We start from the raw sequence: 26,792 nt of genomic DNA on the forward strand, positions 1-26,792 counted from the left end.
AGCTACAAATTGCCACCTCTAATTTCCATGTCCTCCTCTTCTGATGAAGAGCAAGCAGTTTGGGTTTGTGCCACCTGCTTGTCCCTTACACCAGCAAGTAACATTTCTCCTTGCCACTCAGTGTCCTTCTTGCCACTGGTCTGCTCCCCACTGCATTGCCTTCTGTGCAAGAAGCTGGTCCTGCAACTGTTGAGGCTTGATTACTACTTTATTTTTATTAGCGTGGTCTACAGCAGCTCAGCTTTGGGAGCCTGGCTAAAGTCCTTCCAACAGCCTTGTTCTCCTGACAGCTCGCTTATCCTGCAGCAAGAATCCTGTCTTGCACAAAGGCAAATTTTACACACCCATTGTTGGAAGGTGGCTGCAGCTGGGCACAGGTTGAGTGTTCTGATGATTCATAGAACAGCTTGGGTTGGAAGAGAACTCAAAGGTCGTCCAGTTCCAAACCCCTGCCATAGGCAGGGACACCTTGCACTAGACCAGGTTGCTCAAGGCTTCATCCAGCCTGGCCTTGAACACCTCCAGGGAGGGGCATCCACAACCTACCTGGGCAACCTGTTCCAGTGTCTCACCACCCTCACTCCAAAGAATTTTTCCTAATCTCCAGTCTCAATCTCCCCTCTTCCAACTCAAAGCAATTGCCCCTCCTCCTGTCACTACAAACCCTTGTCAAAAGTCCCTCCTCAGCTCTCCTTTAGCTCCCTTCAGGTACTGGAAAGCTGCTCTAAGGTCTCTCCCCAGAGCCCTCTCCAGGCTAAACAGTCCCAGCTCTCTCAGCCTATCCAAGCAGTTTAGAGGAATGAATCTAGCAATTCAAAAGTCCATTTTTGGCTATGACATCACATCACCCCACCACAGCACAGGTGTCCCCTAGTGATACCCTGGGCCACCCTCCAAGCAGTTTCTGTTAGGAGTGAGTTTGATCTGGGAAAAAGCAAACTGCAGAAGTTTCAGTACAGCCAGGAACTGAGCCTCAGCCCTTCAGTTCCAAGAACTGCCTTGGCTGCTGAAAGCAACAAAGAACTGAAATAGACTCTGCTTGCACATCTTCAAATCCCAAGGGATTATGTCAGAAACAGCAAGTGATCTCCTCTAGTCCTGCTCAATCCTCTGCACAGATAGAAAATTACTTAAAGAAATGGAATTTCCACCCTAGGCTTTTTTTTTTTTTTTTTTTTTTTTAATCTCCACACTAAAAAAGAACCTTCCAAATGAACACACACCCAACAAAACACCACAACACAATACTACTATTTTTAACTGTTTTCTGAGCTGCATTCACACATACCTGGACCACAGAGGCTGGAGCACTCTCTTCATTCCTCCAAGTGTGGAACACTCTCCAATCTAATGGGAAAGAGAAAAGACAGAAGAGAATTATGTTACCTTGCATTCTAACACATTAGCCTCTAAGTACTCTCTTCCCCTGTACTAAGCATTGGAGAGGCCACACCTTGAGTATTGGGGTCTGTTTTGGGGCCCTCATGCCCAGAAAGACATTGAGGGGTTGAAGCACGTCCAGAGAAGGGCAATGAAGCTGATGAAGGGTCTGGAGAACAGAGCTGGTGAGGAGCAGCTGAGGGAACTGGGGGTGTTTAGTCTGGAGAAAAGGAGGCTGAGGGGAGACCTCATTGCTCTCCACAACTCTGAGAAAGGAGGTTGCAGTGAGGTGGGGATTGGTCTCTTCTACCTAGTATCAGGTGATATAAGGAGAGGAAGTGGCCTGAAATTGTGCCAGGGGAGGTTTAGGTTGGAGAATAGAAGCAATTTCTTGACTAAAAGGGTTCTCAGTGACTGGAACAGGCTGCCCAGAGAGGTAGTTGAATCCCCATCCCTGGAGGTGTTTCAAAGAGGCAGAGATGTGATGCCATGCGGGGCTCATTAAGTTCACTATTATCTTCTCCTTTACCTCCATTTATTCTCTCTACTCCTACCTCCTTTCCCAAGTTAAAATGAAGTTTCTTGAACCTTTTTAGTCCATGTTTCTGGAAAGTTCTCAAAACCCATAGCTTCAACCAGTACTTCAGAAAAGTGTAATTCTCCTTTAACTGCATGTTGGAAAAGATGAAGTTTTCAGCCATATCCAACACAGAAAACAGATCTCAGTAGAAGATACTAGAGGCAAAAATATATCCCAGCATCAGTGGCAAACCAGCAGCTGCAGAGATGCAAAAACAAGAATTCCTTTTCCACAGCCCCCATGGTTAAATGGCAATGCTGACATGAGGCTCTGGCTCTCTGCTGTAATTGAGTGTTCCATTCCTTGCCCTTTATTACTGGTTTCAAGAGTAATCTTCTGCCTTGTGGGGCAGGTGGAAGAGGGCAGAGAGAAATCAACATTTCTATTGAAAGGGAAATTCTAGTAATTCAGTGTTTCTTTTTTTCCTCTGTGTAGGAGAAAAAAGAAGTTCTTACAAGAAAGCATTCACTTTTTTTTCCCTTTTCTTTTTTTCTTTTTTTTCACTTTTTTTTTTTTCTTAAGAATAAAAGAGTTGAGGAAGGGGAAGGGAAAAAAAAAAAAAAGAAAAGAAAGCTGCTTCAGTTTTATTAAACAGCCCAACAGAGACCAGCCATGGAAATCCTCTTCCCTGTTGCACCAGGCCTGCCTGGGGCAGGTGAGGAGCAGCTGAGGGAACTGGGAGTGTTTAGTCTGGAGAAGAAGAGACCGAGGAGAGACCTCATTGCTCTCTACAACTCCCTGAAAGGAGGCTGCAGTGAGGCCAATGCCTGAAATTGTGCCAGGGGAGGTATAGGTTGGAGATTAGGAAAAATTTCTTTGCTGCAAGAGAGGCCAGGCATTGGAACAGGCTGCTCAGGGAGCTGGTGGTGTCATTATCACTGGAGGTGTTCAAGAAATGTGTGGCCATGGCACTTTGGGACATGGTTTAGTGGCCATGGTTTAGTGGCCATGGTGGTGTTGTGTTGAAGGTTGGACTCAATGATCTTGAAAGTCTGTTCCAACCTTTGCACAGGTGAGTTTCAGACTGGGATATTTGTTTCATGGAAAATACATTTTAAAAACAGACTACAGGGAAAAGAGTGAACTAAGAGAAGCATATAAATCCCTGTCTCCTGCTGTGCATCTTCATTGTAGAATGTCAGCTGAAACCACAGAGAGTACTATGCAAACAAGAGCCAAAGTCCTGTGAAGAAGTGTGAAGGAGAAAAGACATTGACAAAGGTTCAGTTTCAAGACCTTCTCAAGCATACTAGACATGATTCACAGAGTCACAGATGGCATTGGGTTGGAAGGGACCCTCACAGGTCATCTTGTCCAACCCCCCTGCACTCTGCAGGGACACCTCCAACTACAGCAGTCTGCTCAGGAACACATTAAGTCTGACCTTGAATGTCTCCAGGGATGGGGGCTCAACCACATTCCTGGGCAGCCTCTTCCAGTGTTTCACCACTCTCATTGTGCAGAACCTCTTCCTGATGTCCAACCTAAATCTCCCCTGCTCCACTTTCAAACCGTTGCCTCTCATCCTATCACCACAGGCCCTTCTGAACAGTCCCTTTCCAGCCTTCCTGTAGGTTCCCTTCAGATATTGAAATGCAGCTTTAAGGTCTCCCTGGAGCCTTCTCTTCTCCAGGCTGAACAGCCCCAACTCTCTCAGACTGTTGTAATAGAATAGGTGCTCCAGCCCTCTGATCATCTTTGTGGCCTCCTCTGGACCTGCTCCAGCAGGTCCATGTCTCTCCTCTGTTGTGGTCCCCAGAGCTGGACACAGTGCTGCTTGCCTTTTTTTACATATAGCAGAAAGTGTTCCCACTGGAGCAAGAGTGTGATTCCCTAAGGCTCTAAATCAGTCCAGCTCTGCCTCTCCCTGGGAATTGATGGTGGGAGGCAGAGAGCATGATGACAGGACAGGACACACAGGGGGTCACTAAATCAGATCACCGATTGCTTCACTTTTTGGTAATTTGAGGCCAGTTCTTATGAGTCAAACCCTGGGAGGCAGGTCAGAAGCAAATGGTTCCTTCTGTAAAGGCATCTCATGCAAAATAGGGAGCACACGAGAAGAATTCACACTTTAAATATCAGCTGTGCCTATCCAAATTGAGTTCATCACTCACCTTTGCCCACCTTTCTCTCCTCTCTGATGAGGTCACAACTAATAAATCCTGCTGTGATGCCAACCTGTGGTGAAAAATCCATTCCAATAGGTGTAGGTTGGCAGAGAGGCCTCTGTTAATGAGCTGAGATTAGAAACACAGCTCCCACCTCCTGCAGTCATTGCTTATATAAGGAGGTGCTTAGGTGATCTCTAAATGCTGAAGTCATTCTTCTGCTCAGAAGCATAGAATCTCAGAGTGATAGAAGGGGTTGGGTTGGAAGGGACCTCCAAAGCTCATCCAGTCCAACCCCCCTGCAGTCAGCAGGGACGTCCTCCACTGGATCAGGCATTGTCCAGCCTCACCTTGAATATCTCCAGGGATGGGGCCTCAACTACCTCCCTGGGCAACCTGTCGCAGTGTTCCAGGATCCTCATGGTGCAGAACTTGTTCCTGACATCCAATCTAAACCTGCTCTTCCCTCATTTTAAACCATTGTCCCTCGTCCTGCCCCTGCAGGCCTTTGGAAGCAGTCCCTCTGCAGCCTTCCTGTAGCCCCTGTAGGTACTGCAAGGCCACTACTAGGCTGCCTTCAGCCTGTCCTTGTAGCAGAGGTGTTCCAGCCCCCTGATCGTTTTGGTGGCCCAACGTGGTCACAACTGAGCTTACAGGCCCCTGGGAAATTGTATTTCTATGGAGATCAAACTTAATGAGCAACAAGCAAACCCTACCACCACTTCAGGTGCAGGGTTGGTATCTTTCTGCAGCACCAACAACAGCTCCAAGTCAGCAGCCCTCGAGCAGCTTTGTGTGCTGGCCTCTGCTGAGGTAACTGCTACACTTGGCAGCTTGTTCCAGGGATATATTGCAGCTTATGCAGCCCTTTGCATGCAGGAAGGTCAGCTTTCTTTCCAGAAGAGTTCCTACACAAGGAAGCATGACTAGTGAAGAGGGTTAGATGATGGTTGGGCTCAATGATCTTCAAGGTCTTTTCCAACTGAAGTGATTTTATGATTCTGTAGATGGTAAGCTTGTATGAGGGAAGGGGAAATACAAGGGGCTCCCCTCTCACTTTGAGTTTTAAGAGAAACAGGGTCTGTCCTCTCACCCCGTCTCACTGTCAGTCTGATATTTAGGTCTCACATCCTCAGACTCAAGAGAGGAAGTACCACCAAGAGGACAGCCCACAGAGGTTTTCTCCAGACCACACTTTTCTTTGCCTTGATGTTTGCTGCCAAGTTGTAACTACCTGTGGGGAACAGCCATCTGCCTGTGTTCACCACTACAAGCTGGAACCCCACATGCTTTGCTGAGTCAGGCCAGTGATCGCCCTTCCTACTTCATAGAAACAGAAGGTGCAGGTCTAAAGCTTCCCACCAAGACTGAAGTAAATAACTGCACTGAAGCAAATGTCTTTGGTTTAGGCATGTTTGAGTGACAAGTCCTAATGTTTGGACTGTTATCTTTTCTACTATGTAGATTAAAGGCCTAGCTGCTGGCACTGACCAAGAGGTCAAATCACTGCTCTCTGCATCCCATCCTCCTACAAATAACTCTAGATGTATCTCAGCACTCAGACTTACACCTGCAGAAATTGTTGAAGCTAAATTACTGCCCCCTCTCCCAGACTTCCCTGCAATGCTCACTCCCAGCTTCTCACTGGATGCGGTGCTGAGGGCCATGGTTTAGCACTAGCCTTGGTAGAGTTACGGAATGGTTGGACTCAATGATCACTACAAGAAGGACAGTGAGGGCCTGGAGTGTGTCAAGAGAAGGGCAAGGAAACTGGTGAAGGGTTTGGAGAACAGGGCTGGTGAGGAGTAGCTGAGGGAATTGAGGGTGTTTAGTATGGACAAGAGGAGGCTGAGGGGAGACCTCATTGCTCTCTACAACTCTCTGGAAAGAGGTTGCAGTGAGGTGGAGGTTGGTCTCTTCTTCCTAGGCAACAGGAGGAGAGGAAATGGTGTCAAGTCATACCAAGGCAGGTTTAGGTTGGAGATTAGGAAAAATTTCTTTGCTGCAAGAGTGGTCAGGGATTGGAAGAGGCTGCCCAGGGAGGTGGTGGAGTCACCATCCCTGGAGGTATTAAAGAAATGTGTGGACCAGGCACTTTGGGATATGGTTTAATGTCCATGGTGGTGTTAGGTTGATGGTTGGACTCAGTGATCTTAGAGGTCTCCTCCAACCGAAACAATTCTATGATAATGTGATGCTAAAGCTAAAGTACTGCCTTCTCCCCCAAATTTTCTCTGGAATGTCCCATCCCAGCTCCTCACTACATTTTGTGCTTAGGGCCATGGTTTAGCACCAGCCTTTGTAGAGTCAGAGAATGGTTGAACTGGATGATCTTAAAGGTCTTTTCCAGCCAAAATTATTCTACAATTCTATTCTAGTCCTAACTGTTCAATCACAACCCCAGCAGCACCTCTGGGGAAATGAGTGAGAACTCATCTGAAAGCCATTCCCAGGAGCACAGCCCACAATAGCTGGCCATGACATGCCCGGTGAACTCAGTGCTCCAAGCTCCAAACCTTCTTGTTACTACTGGCCCTTTGGGGCTCTGCTCTCTGTGTCCTCGTGTGGGTGGGTGGTGGTGGTAGGGGGGTGTTGCCTTTTTCAGGTGCAGGCATGGACTTCTAGTTGTGTGCTTTTTCCATGACAACAGCGTCCTCTGCTCCACCACCACAGCAAGCACCCCTTGCACAAGAGGACTGCTTTTCATCTCACCTCCACTGCCATCTGCCCCACTGTTCTAGCAAGGTTTTTTAAGAAAAAGCACCTGTGGTAGTTTTAGGCTGTGCCTAGAAAATTTTCCACAAATTTTGAGCAAAACGTGGTAGAATGTAAATAAATTACCACTGGATGTAAAAAGGAAAATAATGAGAAGGTCTAAATAATCCCATTGGTCTGAAAACCAACATAAAGTTAGTTGTGTAAGCTACCTCTCTCTCTTTCCAGCTTCCTTCACTCTAGCTGGTGCTTTTGCTAGCTTGCTGACCTTGGCTGCATCTCTTTGTTATGGTTAAGTACTAACAAGCTTCACTTTATACAGGGGGGAAGGGAGTAGGGAGGGGGAAGCTATAGTAGCCCCCTGGTTTTGTGCAGGGGGGTTCTTGAGCCCTTTATGAATTGCAAATGTATGTAAATATTGTATATTTTGTACATATTTATTGCACTCCATATTTCTAGATTGCGCTTGTAAATATAGCTTCATTTGCTTCCATCTGAGCTAGTCTGGCAGTTTTATTATGGGGGGTAATTTCAATCCACCACAACACCAAACCCCGCTGCATTTTCCCTTTTTCATACCCTCTCAGACTTCAGTGACTGTGCTGTTGGGTGTGAAAGCAGCCACCTTGGGGAAGTGCTGACTGCATTAGAAACATGGAGCTGAGCTGCAGCAGACGTCACTTCCAAAGCCAGCCTTGCCATCGCTTTACAAACACAAGCAAGTCATTGAGACATGCTTGAAAAATTATCTCCCTGTTGCACACAGATAATATACCTCCTCCCCCCCCCCCCATAATTTCTCCCTTCAGCTGGAGATCTTCACAAGATGAATTTTTTTGTTTTCCTTTTTTTTTCCCATCTGAGATTTAAAACCTGGAGGGAGGTGGGGGTAAGAGGGAGAAGTAGGTGCTTTAAGAAATAAAGCAGGACTAAATGGGAATCTAAAGTTTGCAAATGGAAAAGTGCCAGAATTGTATCAAAACTACTTTTTGAGTGGAGAGAAGGAAAAAAAAAAAGGCTTTGCTTCTAAAACTTGTATTTTCTCCTGAGAAATTGACTTCAGTTTTCACATCAGATAAGGGCTGCAAGCTGCTTCTATCCTTCAAGAAGTTCTGTATTTACACTGTGGCAGGCTTCTATTTATTGAAGTTGCTGATAAATGAAGAAAAGGAGGTAGGACTGTGGTTGAGGACTCCATACTGAGTATTAGATATTAAGCTGATAGATTATTATGATCTAAATATCTTAAAGTCCCATTAGTTAACACTAATGACAATGCGAGGGCGGGTTTCCTGAAGAGCCTTTCTGTCTCCTCAGCCATCAGCACACAGCAGCCTACAGGAGCAGCGTTTCAACAATCACTCAGATTGCTCTGACAGGCTTCAGCAGCACCACATGCAACACTGCAGGCATGGGGCAAGAGTGGCTTGATAGCAAGCAAAGATAGACGTGGGGGAGCTGGCTGACAGCAGCTGAAGATGAGCCAGGATGTGCCCAGGTGACCAAGAATGCCACCAACATCCTGGCCTGGATCACAATTGGTGTGACAACCAGGAGTAGGGAAGGGATTGTGCCCCCTGGACTTACCATTGGTGAGGCCACATCTTGAGTCTTGGGGTCAGTTTTCAGTTTGGGCCCTCACTCCAAGAAGAAAGCTGGTGAAGGATCTGGTGAACAGGTCTGACAAGGAGCAGCTGAGGGAACTGGGGTTGTTCAGCCTGGACAAGAGGAGGCTGAGGGGAGATCTCATTACTCTCTACAACTCCCTGAAAGGAGGTTCAAGCCAGGTGGGGCTTGATCTCTTCTCCCAAGTAACAAGTGATAGAAGGAGAGGAAATGGCCTCAAGTTGTACAAAGGGAGGTTTAGGTTGGATCTTAGAAGCAACTTCTTGACTTAAAGGGTTGTCAAAGCCTGGAAGAGGTTGCCCAGGGAGGTGGTTGAATCCCCACCCCAGAAGGTGTTTGAAAGAGTCAGAGATGCAGTGCTGAGGGCCACGGTTTAAGCTGAGCCTTGATATTGTTAGAGAATGGTTAGACTGGATGAGCTTGAAGAGCTTTTCCAACAGGAACAGTTCTATGATTCTGCAACACTCCAGGCCTACAAAAGAGAAAATGCAATCCAGGTGATCCCACCAGGTCTGAGTGCTCTCCTTAGCAGCTGTGCAGTTGGCTTATTGGTGCTTACAAAGTGGCCCCTTTCCCTATCTGCTCAATTAGCGATAACAATTGAGGACATTAATCACACAGCTACAAAAAAGCTTTCTACAGCTAGAGACATCCTGCAGATGGTGTGATCCAACATCTATTTCCCTGCTTGCATTCTATGGCTGCACTCTCTTTGGTCTGAAAGAATCAAACTTCACCATTTCTCTATCATCAAACCATGTCACAGACTGTCCTGGTTTGGGTGAGAACAGAGCAGACCCTGGTCAGTGCTGGCCCTTCCCAGCTCAGGCTCTGCACTTTCTGCAGCTCAGGCCATGTTCTCACTGACTGTGGCTGCTGCCAGCAGCGAGAAGGTGATGGCAGAGTCAGCACTAAGGGTTGGGGTGCAGACCAGAGGAGCAGTTTGTGTGCTCTGTGGGGGTGCAGAGTGAAAGGCCACAACTGCAAGGAGAAGTGGACAGTTCAGGTGACTCTAAAGTGACCAGCGAGGGACTCCATCACTGGATGTCATATTTGGTGTAAAGCTGAGGGATCACCAGGATCAAGCTCTTTTTCCGCTTCGTCAATGGCCAGCATCCAAGGAGAACTCTGTCCATTCCGCCTTTGACCCAAATCCAATTCCAAAATCCAGTCCCTGAATCTAGTTCCTGACTGTCACTGAGTCCAGTCTGTGACTTCTGCCACAGCATCCATGGTCACAGTGACCAATTGCCATGAGGGCTTGGGTTCCATACTGGTTTGTATCTATTTGTATCTATTTCATTTTATTGTTTTAGTTTCATTACCATAGTTTCAGTTTTCTTTTCCAATCCATAATGCTTAGACTTGGTGTTCTGAAAGTTTTTTTCCAACCCAAACCATACAATTCTGTGACTCTGTTTCAATGATTCTGGCAGCCTCCATGCTGACAGTCTGTGGCCCACACCTCCAGCCTGAGCCAGATGCTCTACATTCCTCATCTCTGTTTTTAAAGTATTACTGTGAAGCAAGGAAAAAGCATCCAGCTGTCCCTCCAAGCTTGTGTTTCCCCAGGACCTTAGAGGAAACTGATAGGACAAAGGGCACTGGTTTGAAACTGGAGCAGAGAAGGTTTAAGTTGGACATCACAAGAAAGTTCTGCACAATGAGGGTGGTGAAACACTGGAACAGGCTGCCCAGGGATGTGGTTGAGGCCCTGTCCCTGGAGGCATTCAAGATCAGACTTGATGAGGCCTTGGCAGCCTGCTCTAGTTGGAGGTGTCCCCACTGCCTGGAGAGGTCTTGGACAAGATGACCTTGGAGGGTCCCTTCCAACCTGATACAATCTGTGACTTGTGAAACAAAAGTTCTTTATTACTGCAGGAGGTGCTCAGACTGCACAGAGCAGAATCAGAAATAGAACCTGCAGGGATAAAAGTTTTTTTTTCCCCTTCATTAGTTGTGCACACACAACACCAAGCTTCACATCACAGAGCAGCTGTACCCTTCCACACCCACACCAAGCTGCCTGGAGCTCTGCTCTGTCAAATCCTCTAAGCAGATAGATGAGAGCCTCATCTGCTGCTGGTAGGTTTCACAGAAATATTCCTTTTAGCAGCAGGGGCTCTCATGACACTCCATGCATTAGCCTCCCAGCTCTGCCTCCTGAAAGGTTCTCTAGAATGTGGAGCTAATCAGTTAGGTCTCTGGTAACACCATTACTTAACAGTTCCATTTGCTACAGAACATAAAGAAAAGGTCTTACATCACAGGATCTTCTTCAGAGGCCAGAGAAAGGAACTGGAATCTCTCCTCCTGATGTCTTCTCAGGACAAGGCTCTTTTGGCTAGCACTGAACAGCATCAAGGTGAGTTCATGTTAGGTGATGAGCAGAAATCATCCTGAAGAAAAAGCAAGGAGAAGAAATCATCCTGAAGAAAAAGCAAGGAGACAATGCAACTTAGGCTGAAAATGTTGGGAGCTTCCTGAAGTTTCTCTGCAAAGAGACAAGATCTGACAGAGCCTCAGGAGAAACTGCCCTTTATTCTGAAGGGATCTGTCAAAGGCTGTCACCTGTCACAGAGGAAATTATCCACACTGTACCCAAACAGAAACATCAGCAGGGCTTAGGGCAAGAGCAGAGCAAACTGCAGTTGTGTTCTGCAGAATATCCCCATCACTAGGGGAGACATTTGCTCATTACATGAAAGCCTTCCCTATGACAAGTCCCTGCTGAAGTATCATAGAACAACAGGGGGATTTGGATTAGAAGGGACCTTAAAAATCATCCAGCTCCAATCCTCCTGCCACAGGCAGGGACACCTTCCACTAGACCAGGTTGCTCAAGGTCCCAACCATCCACAACCTCCCTGGGCAACCTGTTCCACTGTCTTACTGCCGTCACTCTAAAAAAATATCTTCCTAATTTTCAGTCTCAGTCTCCCTTCTTCTAGCTCAGAGTCATTGCCCCTCATCTTGTCACTCCAAGCCCTTGCCAAAAGTCCCTTCCCAGCTCTCCTATACCCCCCTTCAGGTACTGCAAGGCTGCTCTAAGGTCTCCCTGGAATATGTCCACATAGTTTAAAAAAAAAAAAAAAGCACCTTCCTTCAGCATATATTTCCAAAAAATCATCACTAGCTTGACTCAACTGCTCACAATGCTTCTAAAGGCTGCTGCTGCTGGATTCCTGTGATTACATGGGAAAAAATCCAATTGCAGCTATAAGAAATAAAAAACCATCCAAACCCCAGCCCACGCTCTTGCTACTTCCTGCTGAATATGTATGGGCAGGGAACAGCTGAGGTGTGAACACTGCCATGCAGCAAGGGAAAAGCACTGAGCGCCAGGACAGCACCATCACAGGTGGCTGATGGGACAAAGGGGAACAAAAGCTCTGCTCTGAAGCCAGGCTCACAGTGGAAGGCCACTGGAAGACAAAAGACCTTCCTCCCTTAGATTAAAAGGCATGCACTGGGGTTACCTGCGTAGCTTTGAAAAGAATTGAAATTGAATTGAAAAGATTTCCCTCCACATCTGACTGTGTGAACTCAAGAGCAAATTTGAACATAGGAAGTTCCACAAAACATGAGAAGGAACTTTTTTACTTCGAGGGTCCTGGAGCAGGCTGCCCAAAGAGGAGGTGGAGTCTCCATCACTGGAGACTTTCAAAACCCACTTGGACATGTTCCTGTATGACCTTCTCTAGGTAAACCTGCCTTGGCAGGGCTGTTCATAGAATCACCAAACGGTTTAGGTTGGAAGGAACCTTAAAGATCATCCAGTTCCAACGTCCTGCCATGGGCAAGGACACCTCCCACTAGCCCTGGTTGCTCCAGGCCTCATCCAACCTGGCCTTGAACACCTCCAGGGAGGGGACATCCACATCCTGCCTGGGCAAACTATTCCAGTGTCTCACCATCCTCACTGGAAAGGATTTCTTCCTAATCTGGCCTCCCTGGAGATCAACACAGCCTGCCAAACTGAGCCCTTGATGTGAAGAAATGGAGCTAACTGATACTGATAAACATTAACCCCCCTCTATCAATGCCATATCAGAGCAGAACCCCATCAGCACACCTGCAAGGAGCCCATCCATATGCTTTTGCCATTTTTTTTTAATAAATAATCAGAGCAGTGTTTAACTCATAGAAAATCATGCCAGGTTTTTTCATTGGGATGGAGAGGGAATCCTTACCTGTGATCCATTCTAAGCCATTTTTTATTATTATTGTTATTTTTAGTTTGGCAGCTGAACCTAAAAATCAATTACTTGTGCAGTCCTGGCTGACAGCTGAAGAAGCAGCTTCTAATCTTGTGTCAGTAAAGGCTGTTGCCATGAGCAGCAAGATCCTCTGAGTGACACTTAAACCTGTAGCCTCAGAAGGATTTGACAGCTCTTTTTCTTTAGCATTCTTTTGGTTTGTTTTGTGGTTTGGGGGTGGGGTTTATTTGTTGGGTTTTTTTAAACAGGAAAGTCTCTTATTATCACTTACACACGGCAGTTCCTCTCTCCAGTACATTAGCTGGAAATCCATTGGTTTAATTAAGCTTTAGGCTGTGAGCCTTCTGTTCCTTCTCTGTGATGGACTTGGTCATGGAAGCAGAGTCTCTGCAGGTTTTATCTCACATGTGACAAAACCATAGAATGGCTCAGGTTGGAAGGCACCTCAGGCATCATCTACTCCAAACCCTCTGCCATGGCCAGCAGCTCCTCTTAGCTAGACTTACCTGCTCCTCATCCAACTCAGCACAGGCAGGAGGCATCCACAACCTCTACTGGCAACCTGTTCCAGAGTCTCACCACCCTCATACTAAAGAACTTCTTCCTAAAATCTAGCCTAACCCTAATCTCCCTCAGATTCAAACTATTGCCCATTGTCCTGTCTTGAGACACCCTGATGAAAAGTCCCTCTGTGGTCTTCCTGTAGGATCCCTTCAGGTATTGGAAGGCAGCTACGAGGCATTCCCCAGAGTCTTCCCTTCTCCAGGCTGAACAACCCCAGCTCCCTCAGCCTGTCCTCATAGCAGAGGTGCTTCAGCATTTGGATCATCTTTGTGGCCTCCTCTGGACTCTCTCCAACAGGTCTGTGTCCTTCTTATGCTGGGGACACCAGAACTGGATGCAGTATTGGGGATGAGGTCTCAGCAGAGCAGAGCAAAGGGGCAGAATCCCCTCTCTTGCCCTGCTGGCCACACTCCTCTTGCTGCAGCCCAGCACACAGCTGCCTTCTGGGCTGCAGGAGGGCACTGCTGGCTCATGGGGACCTTCTCAGTAACCAACACCCCCCCCAAGCCTCTTTCTTCAGGGCTGCTCTCAGCCCACTCCTCACCCAGCCTGGATTTGTGCTCAGGATTGGCCTGACCCAGATGCAGGACCTTGCACTTTGACCTGTTGAACCTCATGCAGTTGGCACTGGCTCACTTCTCAATCTTGTCAAGATCCTTCAGGATAGATTCCTGCCCTCAGGTGAGTCCAGAACACCACACACATCACCACCACCAGATCATCAGGTTATTGTCTTCTTAATAAGGTTACTGGATCCAAGACATTCGCTGACTTGAGTCGAGGGGAAGAAGCTGCAGCCAGCCTGCTTCCAGCCATTGCAGATGACAATGTTATTCTCTTAACAAGACAGAAAAATCACAGTGCATTTGGGGGCAGAAATGCAAACATCAAATAAGTAGCAAGACCCAGTCAGCTTAAGAAGAAGCTGACAAGACAGACAAGTGTAGTGCTAGATGCCCCTCCTAAGGTTATCCAGCAGAGCTGTGAGCGCAAAGCAGAACCATGATGACAGTTCTGCCTTTAATTAATAAAGCGAAATGGTTCCCTGTTCAAGGCTTCCATCTCAGGACTTTGGCTGACATCTGGACTAGTTTTCTTCACAAAAAGCAGGAGCTCAGAAGAAACCCCATAAACGTTGTGCAGCTTGTGGGTAAAATACTCAGTCTGGAGTGAAATAAGAGAAACCTAAAGAAAATTTCCCCCATCCCTTTCTAATCCCTGTCCTCTTTTGTGGCAGTTTTCTTCCCTCAATTCAAACTCTTTGACAATCTTTTACCAAGGCAGATATAAACCAAATGCAATTATGATGAGTGCATTTTTATTCACCACGCTGCACACTGTACGTGTTCTCCCATCACCCTCAATAAATCTCATTTTGAGTGAGCAGACACGTTAAAGAAATTTCATCAAACTTTAGGCTATAACAAAACAAAATTATATTCAACAAATCATAACAGACAAGATAGTCAAACACAGATAAGACAGCATACAGCAGACCAGTCAACATTGATTAGCAGGTTTGCTAAATATATTTGCGGTAGGTGGCAAAACAGAGAGCAAAAATAAGTTGTCTTAGTTGAAGCCCTTCCTGCTTTCCCCATCATCTCCAAAGCAGGCAGAGGAGCAATGTTAGGATGCCACACATGCCCACAGCTGAGCACACAGAGCACAAGCCTGGTGTGTGCCTCAGATGGGCTGCTGCAGACCAGGGCTCTGATAGCTCTTAAAAACCCAGTCCAGGACAAGAGATGGCAGAAATGTGAAGTGTCACTTCCTTGACACCAGTGTGCAGGGAATCTCCATCCCCAGCTGTAACAAAAAGTGAACCAAGAGCATCTCTGAAGCCAACAGCCAAAGGCTGCTGCAAGAGCCTGCTCTCTCTCTGATTGCAAGGGGAAAGATGAAGCCCTTAGAAGCAGCAGGACCACAGAACTTGTAGGGTGCCATTATTATGTTTTTTCCACTTCTCAGGTATTTCACAGAATCGTAGGGGTGGGCAGGGACCTCTGGAGATCACCAGGTCCAACCCCCCTGCCAAGTCAGGGTCATCTAGTAAAGGTCACACAGGAACACATCCAGGTGGGTTTTGAATGCCTCCAGAGATGGAGGCTCCACAACCTCTTTGGGCAGACTGCTCCAGGGCTGCAGCACCCTTAAATAAAAGAAATTCCTCCTCATCTTTAGATGGAACTTCTTATGTTCAAGTTGCACCAGAAGGCAGAGCCAACCTCCAGGAAGACCTGAAGTGCTGAAATTCACCAAGGATCTGAGTAACCCCTTGTCTCTAAAGCTACTCTGCAAAGAAGCATCCAGAGCAGGGCACCAAAGCTAGTGAAGGGTCTGGAGCAGCTGAGAAAACTGGAGGAGTTTAGTCTGGAGAAGAGGAGGCTGCAGAGAGACCTCATTGATGTCTACAATTCCCCAAAAAGAGGTTGGAGCATAGTAGGCATTGGTTTCTTCTCCTTAGTAACAGAGTTGATAGAATGAGAAGAAATGGCCTGAAATTTTGCCATGGAAGGTTTAGATTGGAGATTAGAAGAAACTCCTGGATTGAAAGGGTTCTCAGGGACTGAAACAGGCTGCCCAGGGAGGTGGTTAAATTCCCCCATCCCTGGAGGTGTTTCAAAGAGGAAGAGATGTGGTGCTGAGGGTTTAGCACCAGCCTTGGCAGAGTTTGAGAATGCTTGGACTGGATGATCTGAAAGGGATTTTCCAACTAAAATGGTTCTGTGATTCTATGAGGTGGTTCTACAGCTATGCAGAACAATGTCAGGAAGCTCCCCATCACCTTATACTTGCTCCTGAAGATGCAGCCTCATCACAGGTCATCCACAGATTCAGAGATTCACAGCTTCACAGAATGCACAGGGTTAGACTGGACCCTCAAAGGGCATCTTGTCCAACTCCCCCTCCATTCAGCAGGGACACCTTCAACTAGAGCAGGCTGCCCAGGGACACATCAAATCCGAGCTTGAATGTCTCCAGGGACAGGGCCTCAGCCACATCCCTGGGCAACCTATTCCAGTATTCCCTACCCTCACTGTACAGAGTTTCCTCCTGATGTCCAACCTAAATCTCCCCTGCTCCACTTTCAAACCATTGCCCTCATCCTGTCACCACAGACCCTTCTAAACAGTCCCTCCCAGCCTTCCTTTAGGTCACCTTTAGATATTGAAATGCAGTTCTAAGGTCTCCCCAGAGCCTTCTCTTCTCCAGGCTGAACAGCCCCAACTCTCTCAGCCTGTCCCTGTAGCAGAGATGCTCTAGCCCTTTGATCATCTTCATGTCTTCCTCTGGACCCTCTCCAGCAGTTCCATGTCTCTCTCATGTTCAGGGCCACACAGATGGACACAGCATTGCAGGTGAGGTCTCACCAGAGCAGAACAGTGACAGAATCACCACTTTTCAGCTGCTCTCCACTCATTCCCCTCTGCATGGTTTTTGCACTCTGACCATCATTGTCAGTCCTTCAGAAAAGAGGAGCCTCAGTGATACCAAGTCACATTTTGTTTACTTCTTTGTATGGGTCATTAAGGAAAGCTGAGAAGCATCTCATCTCACAGCAGCCCCTGACTATTCTTCCTCCCTTCATTATATACCATCCTTTGCTTTTTGATATTTGTGGACTTCCTGACAATCTTCAATCCTCTCTGTCTCAGTCCAAATTTATCTGAACTCAGTTTTCTAGAAGCACTGGGGAGAACACCACAACAAATGCTTCAATCACATCTAGATGTGTGACAGCACAGCTGGTACCGGTGCTAAGCAGGTGAAACAAAGCAGATCAGGACTGCTTCAGATGGCTTTTCTTCACCTAATGTCATTTTCCTTGAAAAGAAAACAAGCAAATCACACAGATATGACAGCCTGTGCTCAGCATACTGCCACAGAATCACAGAATGGTGGGAGCTGGAAGGGACCTCCAGAGATCATCCAGTCCAACCCCCCTGCCAAAGCAGGGTCACCTAGAGCAGCTTGACCAGGATCACAATGTCCAGGTGGTTTTAGAAAGTCTCCAGAGAAGGAGACTCCACAACATCTCTGGGCAGCCTGCTCCAGTGCTCCAGCACCTTCAAAGTAAACAAATTTCTCTTTACATTCAAGTGAAACCTTCTGGGTTCCAGTTTGTGCTCACTGCCCATTGGCCTGTCGCTGGACACCACCGAAAAGGGCCCAGCCTCATCTTCTTGACCCCCACAGGTTCATCAGCTTTTGCTGAGCATTGATCAGATCCCTTTCTCAGACTGCTCTTCTCCAGGTTAAATAGCCACTGGTCTCTAAGCCTTTCCTAACCAGAGAGACGCTCCAGGCCCCTCAGCAACTCCCTTGAATGCTCTCCAGTAGTTCCCTGTCCCTCTTGACCTGGGGAGCCCGGAACTGGACACAATACTCCAGATGCAGCCTCAGCAGGGCAGAGCAGAATGGCAGGAGAGCCTCCCTCCACTTGCCAGCCACACTCTGCTGTGAAGGTGCTGGAGCCCTGGATCAGGCTGCCCAGAGAGGTTGTGAAGTCTCCTTCTCTGCAGACTTTCAAGACCCATCTGGACGTGTTCCTGTGTGACCTGCCCTAAGTAACCCTGCTTTGGCAGGGACTCAAACTTAATGCTCTCCAGAGGTCCCTTCCAACCCCTACCACTCAGTGATGTACCTTTGCAGCTTGAAAGTTTGTTACTCTTGCATTAGTAAAGTGCAGGAAAAAGAAGCAGTGGGAAGCACCCAGCGACCCAGCAGCATTTTCTTTCTGAGGTTTATTAAATCTTTGCAAGTAGACTTCATGCAGCGCTGAAAACTGGGAGCCTTGTTACTAATACTGATGACAACGGGTCTGTTACAGAGAGAAACCTGAGCTCAGAATCAGATGAGTCACTTGAGCAGCAGAGGTTGTTAAACAAATCAAGTACATGACAAAACATCTTGGGTGTAAAGCTGTGCTTGCAGGATTGAGGAAGAACATGAGATCCTGAGGTACAGTGCAGTGAGTGACTAAGGGCTGTGACACAGGAATTCCCCATAATGAAGGCTTCCCATGTCATGGCAGAGGGACAATCCTGCCCTGCTGGCAACTGTGCACTACACTGCTGTCCCCACAGCAATCTATCATCCCATTTGAAACCAAGAGGTCTCTGCTAAGTTGGTATCCCGGTGAATGCCGCAGTGAGGGGCACTGAAGGCTGCCCAAGTCAGATGCTGAAAGGAACCTGCTGTGGGAGAGACACTCTCATCTATCACTCCTGAAGCCAAGTCACCAAGATGAATGGTCAAAACCCAATACAGATGATCTCACTTTTTATTGTACTCAGTTGTAGCTGAGACAACCTAAGCCTTAAAAGCTTAGTGAGGGTATCAGAGGAAAAAGTGAAGTCTCTGAAGGCTTCTCTGAGCCAGTTCACAAAATGATCAAAACCCAGGGAATGAAAATTGTTTTAGCTTCCCAAGATTCTCCAAAGTTTACTTGTTCCTTTTCCCTCAAGCTGAAAGACATCAGCCTCATACCTCAAACCCCCTCTATTCTAGGCTCTTGCTGCAGTTTCAAAGCCTTGCTTCCCTTGGCTTCTCCTTGCTGTTTCCATGCACAAAGTTCCTCAAGGATCTATTGCCATAAGTGCCAAAGGAAACATCTGAGAAAAAAGGGAATAACAACAGAAGAAAATTTTGCTGCCTTTCTAGCTTTCTTTCAGTGACTGATTTAGATGTTTCAAGCCAAATACTTGCTTGTTTGCCCCTTCAGACTGCACAAGCGTGGTTATCCAGGCTAAAACTATCCCGGGCCAAGGATGCCACAGAGGAACAACCCCCTGCATCGGTATAGATTAGGGTTGATGTGCAGGAAAGCAGCTCCATGCAGAAGGACCTGGGAGTCCTGGTGGACAAGAAGTTCTCCATGGGACAGCAATGTGCCCTTGTGGCCAAGAAGGCAAATGGCATCCTGGAGTGCTTTAAGACTGTGGCCAGCAGGTCAAGGGAGATTCTCCTCCCCCTCTACTCTGCCCTGCTGACACCACATCTGGAGTATTGTGTCCAGTTCTGGGCTCCTCAGTTCAGGAGGGACAGGGATATATACTGGAGAGTGTCCAAGGGAGATTAGGAGGATGCTAAAGAGACTGGAACATCTGCCTGATGAGGAAAGGCTGAGAGACCTGGGGCTGCTTATTCTGAAGAAGAGAAGGCTGAGAGGGGATCTGATCAATGTTGATAAATATCTGAAGGGTGGGTGCCAAGAAGAAGGGGCCAGGCTCTTCTCAGTGGTGTCCTGTGATAGGACAAAGGACAATGGACACAAACAGGAACCCAGAAAGTTCCAGCTCAAGATGAGGAGAAAATTCTTTTGTGACAGAGCCCTGGGGAGCAGGCTGCCCAGGGAGGCTGTGGAGTCTCCTTCTCTGGAGACTTTCAAGACCTGTCTGGCTGTGTTTCTGTGTGACCTGCCCTAGGTGACCCTGCTTTGCCAGGGGGGTTGCCCTCAATGATCTCCTGAGGTCCATTCCAACCCCTACTGTTCTATGGTTCCATGATTCCCAGTGGAGCTGTACAAACTGAGGAAAGTTACACAGGCATTCTGAACATGAAAATCAAGGAGAATTGTCAGAAATGGCAAACTGGTGTTCCTCCAAAGAAATCTATTTGGCATTTCCTTTTATTACATGCCACCCCAAACTTCTCTGCTGGATTGGCTTCCCCCCTGAGGAGTGAATATTCAAACACTGCATAAATATGACAACTCCAGAAAAGATGGTTCAGATGTTATCTCAACTACATTTCAACACCAAATGTTCCCTCTGAGTGTTTTATTTTCACCTCTGCTACTTCCCACATTAATGCTTGATAATGAAAAATTCAATGAGCAAACTCTGCCAAGCTGCCAATTTTTAGTTTGCACTCCCAAGTTTTTGAACACACTTTTGGAAGTTTTATCTTCTTACCCCAACTGAAGACAAATTCTGTAAGTGGGGAAATGGAAATTAACAAGAACAATGAGGTTGTTTGGTCTGGAGAAAAGGAGGCTGAAGGGTGATCTTCTGGATCTCTACAACTCCCTGAAAGGAGGTTGGAGCCAGGTGCAGGTTGGTCTTTTCTCCTTAGGAACAAGTGATAGGAGGAAAGGAAATGGCCTCAAGTTGCACCAGGGGAGATTTGGATTGGAGACTAGAAGCAACTTCTTGATTGAAAGGGTTCTCAAAGACTGGAGCAGGCTGCCCAGGGAGGTGGTTGAATCCCCACCCCTGGAGGTGTTTCAGAGAGGCAGAGATGTGGTGCTGAGGGTTTAGCACCAGCCTTGGCAGAGTTACAGAATGGTTGGACTGGATGATCTGAAAGGGCTTTCCAACCCAAACCATTCTGTAAGTCTAATAAGCAATGTTAGCATCCCCTGTAAGAGGAATCACTGAACTAGCTGATGGCAGCTCTGGTTTCCCGTTTGCTGTCTCTGTTGTGGGGTTTTTCACACAACTATGAAGAGTCTCCTGTAACAGACCTTGTTCTCCAGTACCACCTACCACATGCACTTCCTACTTGAGAGTCTTACAACATGCTTGACATTTTCAAAATTACCAAAGGAAGCTGCAACAGGAATTAGACCCCAGCTTCCTAAAATGCTTAACAAAGCTATTACAGAATGTAGAGATTGCAAGAGAACTCCGGAGATAAATTGAGTCCAACCCCACTGCCAGAGCAGGATCACCTAGGGCAGGTCACACAGATGGGTTTTGAAACTCTCCGGAGAAGAAGACTCCACAACCTCTCTGGGCAGCCTGCTCCTGGTCTCCCGCATCCTCACAGCAAAGAAGTTCTTCCTCATGTTGAAATGGAACCTCCTGTGTCCCAGCTTGTGCCAGCTGTTCTTTGTCCTATCACAGGGCACCACTGTAAAGAGCCTGGCACCTGCATCTTGACACCCACCCCTCAAATATTTCTGAACACTGAGCAGATCCCTTCTCGGCCTTCCCCAGGACTCTCAGCCTTTCTTCACAGCAGAGATGTTCCAGTCCTCCAGTCATCCTCGTAGCTCTCTGTTGTACTCTCTCCAGCAATTCCCTGTCCCTCTTGAACTGAGGAGCCCAAAACCGGACACAGCATTCCAAGTGTGGTCTCACCAGGGCAGAGCAGAGGGGTAGGAAAAGTGCTGCACCTTTTGAGATACACACAGTCTACAGAGCAGACTCTGAGTCTCAGGTTTCCAGGAGACCCTCTTTAAGTGAGGAATATTCAAAACTTCACTTTCTAAAGACACTTGATTGCTATTCACAGAACAGCTAAAGCCATCTGCTCCCTCTGACCTCAGTGCATCATCAGCATTCAGTGTGGCTTGAAGCCTTTAACTGAGTGGAGAAATCAGTCTCATGGTTCACAGTTGTATGAGGATGCTTAAGAAAGGCACGTTCCTATATTTTCCTTAATTAAACAAAAGTTACCTTTGAATTTCACAGAATCATTTGGGTTGGAAACAGCTTTTAACATCACGCAGTCCAAACACTGTCTAACTCTGCTCAGTCTGGTGTTAAGCTATCGCCCTCAGCACCACATCTCTGCCTCTTTGAACACCTCCAGGGATGGGGATTCAAACACCTCCCTGGGGAGCCTGTTCCAGTCTTTGAGAACCCTTTCAGTCAAGAAGTTGCTTCTAAGATCCAACCTAAACCTCTCCTGGAGCAACCTTGAGGCCATATCCACTCCTACCATCACCTGCCTGGATTGGAAAAGCCATTTAAGATCATTGAATCCAAGCATTAGCCCAACACTGACAAGTCCTTCACTAAACCACCTCCCTCAGCACTACATATACACAACTCTTAAACACCTCCAGGGATGGGAACTCCACCACCTCCCTGGGCAGCCTGTTCCAATGCCTGAGAACCCTTTCTGTGAAGAAATTCTTCCTAAGATCCAGCCTAAACCTTCTCTGGTACAATTTGAGGCCATTTATTCTCCTCCTATCACTTGTTACAAAGCAGATGTAACTCCAACCTCCTTTCAGGGAGTTGTAGAGAGCAATGAGGTCTCCCCTCAGCCTCCTCTTGTCCAGACTAAACACCCCCAGTTCCCTCAGCTGCTCCTCACCAGCCCTGCTCTCCAGACCCTTCACCAGCTCACTTATCAAGTCTGTCCAGGTCCCTCTGTAGAGACTTCCTACTCCCAAACAGATCAACACTCCCATCCAGCCTGGTATTTTCTACAAACTTAGTGAAGGTCCCTGAATCCCTTTGTCCAGGTCATTGACAGAGATGTTGAACAGGGCTGGCCCCAGCACTGAGCCCTGAGGCCGCCACTGAAGCTTCTTAGCTTGTCCAAAAAAAAAAAAAAAAAAAAAAAAAAAAAAAAAAAAAAAAAAAAAAATCACACAGTGCTTGATGCCAGCTGCAGGCAATGTTTAAAATGCCTTTGTTATCAGTGCTCAGAAGAAGCACTAAAGAAAACTAAATAAATATTTCAGCTTCCTTCAGCTCTGTCAGGGAAAAGACAAACAATCTGTGAGTGGGTTTAAGCTTGAAGGAAGTGTTTAAAAGGCAGCTGGTATCACCTTCCATCTTGTAGTCAGGGGCCAGCACTGCAGCTACAGGCATCAGAGCGAATTCCTTGGCTGGACTTGGCTTTCTAAACAACAATGGGTGAGAGGGCTAACTGCACACAGCTGGGAAGTTAAAACATCCCCCTGAACACTGCTCCTAAAAGATGCACAGAGCAGTCATGGAATTGTTTCAGTTGGAAAGGACCTCCAAGATCACCGAGTCCAATCTGCAACCTAACATCACCATGGCCATTAAACCATGTCCCAGAGGGACATGTTTACACTTTTCCTGAACATCTCCAGGAGACTTCACCACCTCCCTGGGCAGCCTCTTCCAATGCCTGACCATCCCTGCAGGACAGACATTTTTTTCCTAATCTCCTGGCTTCTTCCCCAACCAAACTGTATGAGACATGTTTTGTAAGCAACTCTTAATTGATCTCCTAAGTTGAACATTTGTTTCTAGGCCTGCATTTTCTGAAGGAGTAGAGAGAAGACGCAAAGGGAAGCAGTGCCAGCAGGACTATTAGTGAGCCATGCAGCATCAACCTTAGCAGTCTGCCCTCCAGCTCCACAGGACAGCAGGAATTACTGTTGTCCTACTGCTGAAATGCTTCCAGAATGAAATTAAGTGAGAAGCTGAGTGCTGTGTTTTCTGAAGAGGTCTGAAGCCCCAGCAGTAGCCTTCACACTTTTGGTAGGATCATCGAAAGCAATCATGAAAGATGGGCAGGAGGCTCTGAGCTCTTACATCCTTCTGTTTTCTGTGCTGAAGCCAGGGTTGGAATCGTTAAAGTTTTGCTTTGCACAGATAATTTCCTGCATTTAGACCCAGGACAGCAGCTCATTGCTCCACCCCAAGCACTTAGCAACATCACTGCCACTGGGCATTGCTGCCCATAGGGATGATGGAACCAATTACTTACATTGGATGTTGGGAACAAGTTCTGCATCAGGAGGGTGCTGGAACACTGCAAGAAGGTTGCCCAAGGAGGTGGCTGAGACCACATCCCTGGAGATATTCAAGGTGTGGTTGGACAAGGCTGATCTAGTGGAGGATGTCCCTGCTGACTGCAAGGGAGTTGGACTGGATGACCTTTGGAGCTCCCTTCCAACACAAACAATTCTATGATCTCTCACACGCAACAAGTGACAGTACAAGAGAAATAGCCTCAAGTTGTGCCAGGCATGGTTCAGGTTGGATATTAGGAAAAAATTCTTCCCAGCAAGGGTTCTGGGATTGTGAGCTCTAGGGAAGCCAGATGGGCTTGATCACAAAGGTCAGTTCCAACCTCAACAGTTTTATGCTTCTATAAGTGCATTCAGACCTTTACATTGCAGACAGCCCCCTGGTTTCCAGTCACTACTGTCCAGATTCAGCTCCCTGTTAGTTCTTGCACACTCAGAAAGCTTCGTTTCACACCTTTCCCTTCACTCATGTTGGAGGTGATGTATCAGGAGGGACTTCAAACAAGAGCAGCAGTTTTATGTTGAAGAGAGCTACTCTAATTCATAGAATCCTAGAATGGTTTAGATTGGAAGGGACCTTCAAGATCATCTAGTTCTAACTCCATTCCATGAGCAGGGACACCTTCCACTATACTAGGCTGCTCAAGGCCTCATCCAACCTGGTTTTGAACACCTCCAGGGAGGAGACATCCACAACCTGCCTAGGCAACCTATTCCAATGTCTCACCACCCTCACTAGAAAGAATTTCTTCCTAATCTCCAGTCTCAATCTCCCCTCTTCCAGCTCAAAGGCATTGCCCCCATCCTGTCACTACAAGTCCTTGTCAAAAGTCCCTCCCCATCTCTCCTGTGGCCCCTTCTGGTACTGGAAGGCTGCTCTAAGGTCTCGTTGGAGCCTTCTCTTCTCCAGGCTGAACAGCCCCAACTCTCTCAGCCTGTTCCCATAGGGGAGGTGCCACAGCCCTCTGATCATCTTTGTAGCCTCCTCAGGACCCTCTCCAGCAGTTCCATGTCCTTCTTGTGCTGGGGGCACCAGAACTGGATGCAGTGTTGCACGTGGGGTCTCAGCTGAACAGAGCAGAGGGGCATAATCCCCTCCCCCTGTCCTGCTGCTTTCACTTCTTTGGATGCAGCCCAGCACATGCTCAGGCTTCTGGCCTGATCAGGCAGCAATGTCTTCTCTAAATTAACAAATGCCCACACACCCCAATTTAAAGCATTAGCATGGCCTGTGGTGAGATGACATTCTGTTGCTAATGGATCCACGGTGGAAGATGACACCAGTTGTGCTGTCCCCTGGGATTTACAGGCACACAAGACAGGTTTATTTCAGCTCTAAAAGGCTCTGCTAATGGCTTCGGCACTTCTGTGTTAAGTAATCAACACCCTCCCTCTTGGCAGTCAATGCATCCGTAATGTAATCCATGTTTTCCTGGGATAATTGGCCTTTCTTTCCTCAATCAGAGGGATGATGAAATTCCAGACAAGGTTTGTGCTAGAGACAAATCAGCTATGCCTATAGGCTGTCTCCAGCTTTCAATGGTTTTCTCTCTTGTAAAAGCCTTTGAGATATTTTCACCCTAATACAGGTGAGGCATTGACCTACTGGAAAGCAGCTCCATGAAGAATGACCTGGAAGTCCTGGTGGACAAGAAGTTCTCCACGGCACCCCCTTGTGGCCAAGAAGACAAATGGCATCCTGGGGTGCCTTAAGAATAGAGTGGCCAGCAGGTCAAGGGAGGTTCTCTACCCCGTTACTCTGCCCTTCTGGCATCACATCTGGAGTATTGTGTCCAGTTCTGGGTTCCTCAGTTCAAGAGGGAGTCCAAGGGAGGCTAGGAGGATGCTGAAGGGACTGGAACATCTGCCTGATGAGGAAAGGCTGAGAGACCTGGGGCTGCTTATTCTGAAGAAGAGAAGGCTGAGAGGGGATCTGATCAATGTTGATAAATATCTGAAGGGTGGGTGCCAAGAAGAAGGGGCCAGGCTCTTCTCAGTGGTGTCCTGTGATAGGACAAAGGACAATGGACACAAACAGGAACCCAGAAAGTTCCAGCTCAAGATGAGGAGAAAATTCTTTGGTGTGAGGGTGACAGAGCCCTGGGGAGCAGGCTGCCCAGGGAGGTTGTGGAGTCTCCTTCTCTGGAGACTTTCAAGACCTGTCTGGCTGTGTTCCTGTGTGATCTGCCCTAGGTGACCCTGCTTTGCCAGGGGGGTTGGACTCAATGGTCTCTGCCTGTCCTTTTCAAGCCCTACCATTCTATGATTTTACTGCTCACCTGCTCCCTTCCTGCTGTTTCACTTCAAGCTTGCATCCATCAGGACTACAACAGAAACTAATGAGCTAAGACTGCTGCTTCTGTGGTGCAACAGTACTGAAGGAGAGGCAATTCCAGTGTCATTGCTGGCAGCTGAAATAGGCTGAGCTGCCAACAGGACAGATAGAACTACTTAGTGAAAGGTACTATCAGTGAGTGGTTATGCTAGGTGATCTTCCAGCTAATGTAAAGCTTGAAGACTCCAGCACCTCAATGTCTTCTTGCAGTGAGGGCCCCAGACCTGAACACAGTCCTCAAGGATGTCCCTTCTGACTGCAGAGGATTGGACTGGATGACCTTTGGAGGTCTCTTCCAACCCAAACCATTCCATGATTCTATGAAACAAAAAAAGCCAAACCAAACAAAAACCCAACAACAAACCTTTCTTGAGAGTTAGTTTTGTTCCATATCCACCCCCCTGTAAACAGCTTTAATCGGCTAAAAGCATGAGTGGAAGAGAAAACCAGGAAGGAATATGCTGTGCTGAGCAGGCACAGCCTAGGCACATCACTGCTGCTTCAACCCCTGCGTTTTCTGGTAGCAATCCACACCTACTCCAACACTTTCTGCACCTCGGTGTATGATTCAGATGGTTACTCCTGGCAGGACTGAGGGACTGTGTGTCAAAGACAAAGCTGCTTTGTCACACAGCTGTCTCTGTTAAGATGCCCATGATAATTCCTCCTCCTTCCCTCCCTCTCCCCCTCCCCATGAATACTAAAAAACAACCCCAAAAGACTAAAACTCCATTTTCTCTTTAAGATACATGTCTGTATGCTGCTGTGGAAACAGACAAGGGACATTTGA

This window comes from Indicator indicator, chromosome 8, assembly GCF_027791375.1.
Source record: "Indicator indicator isolate 239-I01 chromosome 8, UM_Iind_1.1, whole genome shotgun sequence".
Lineage (NCBI taxonomy): Eukaryota > Metazoa > Chordata > Aves > Piciformes > Indicatoridae > Indicator > Indicator indicator.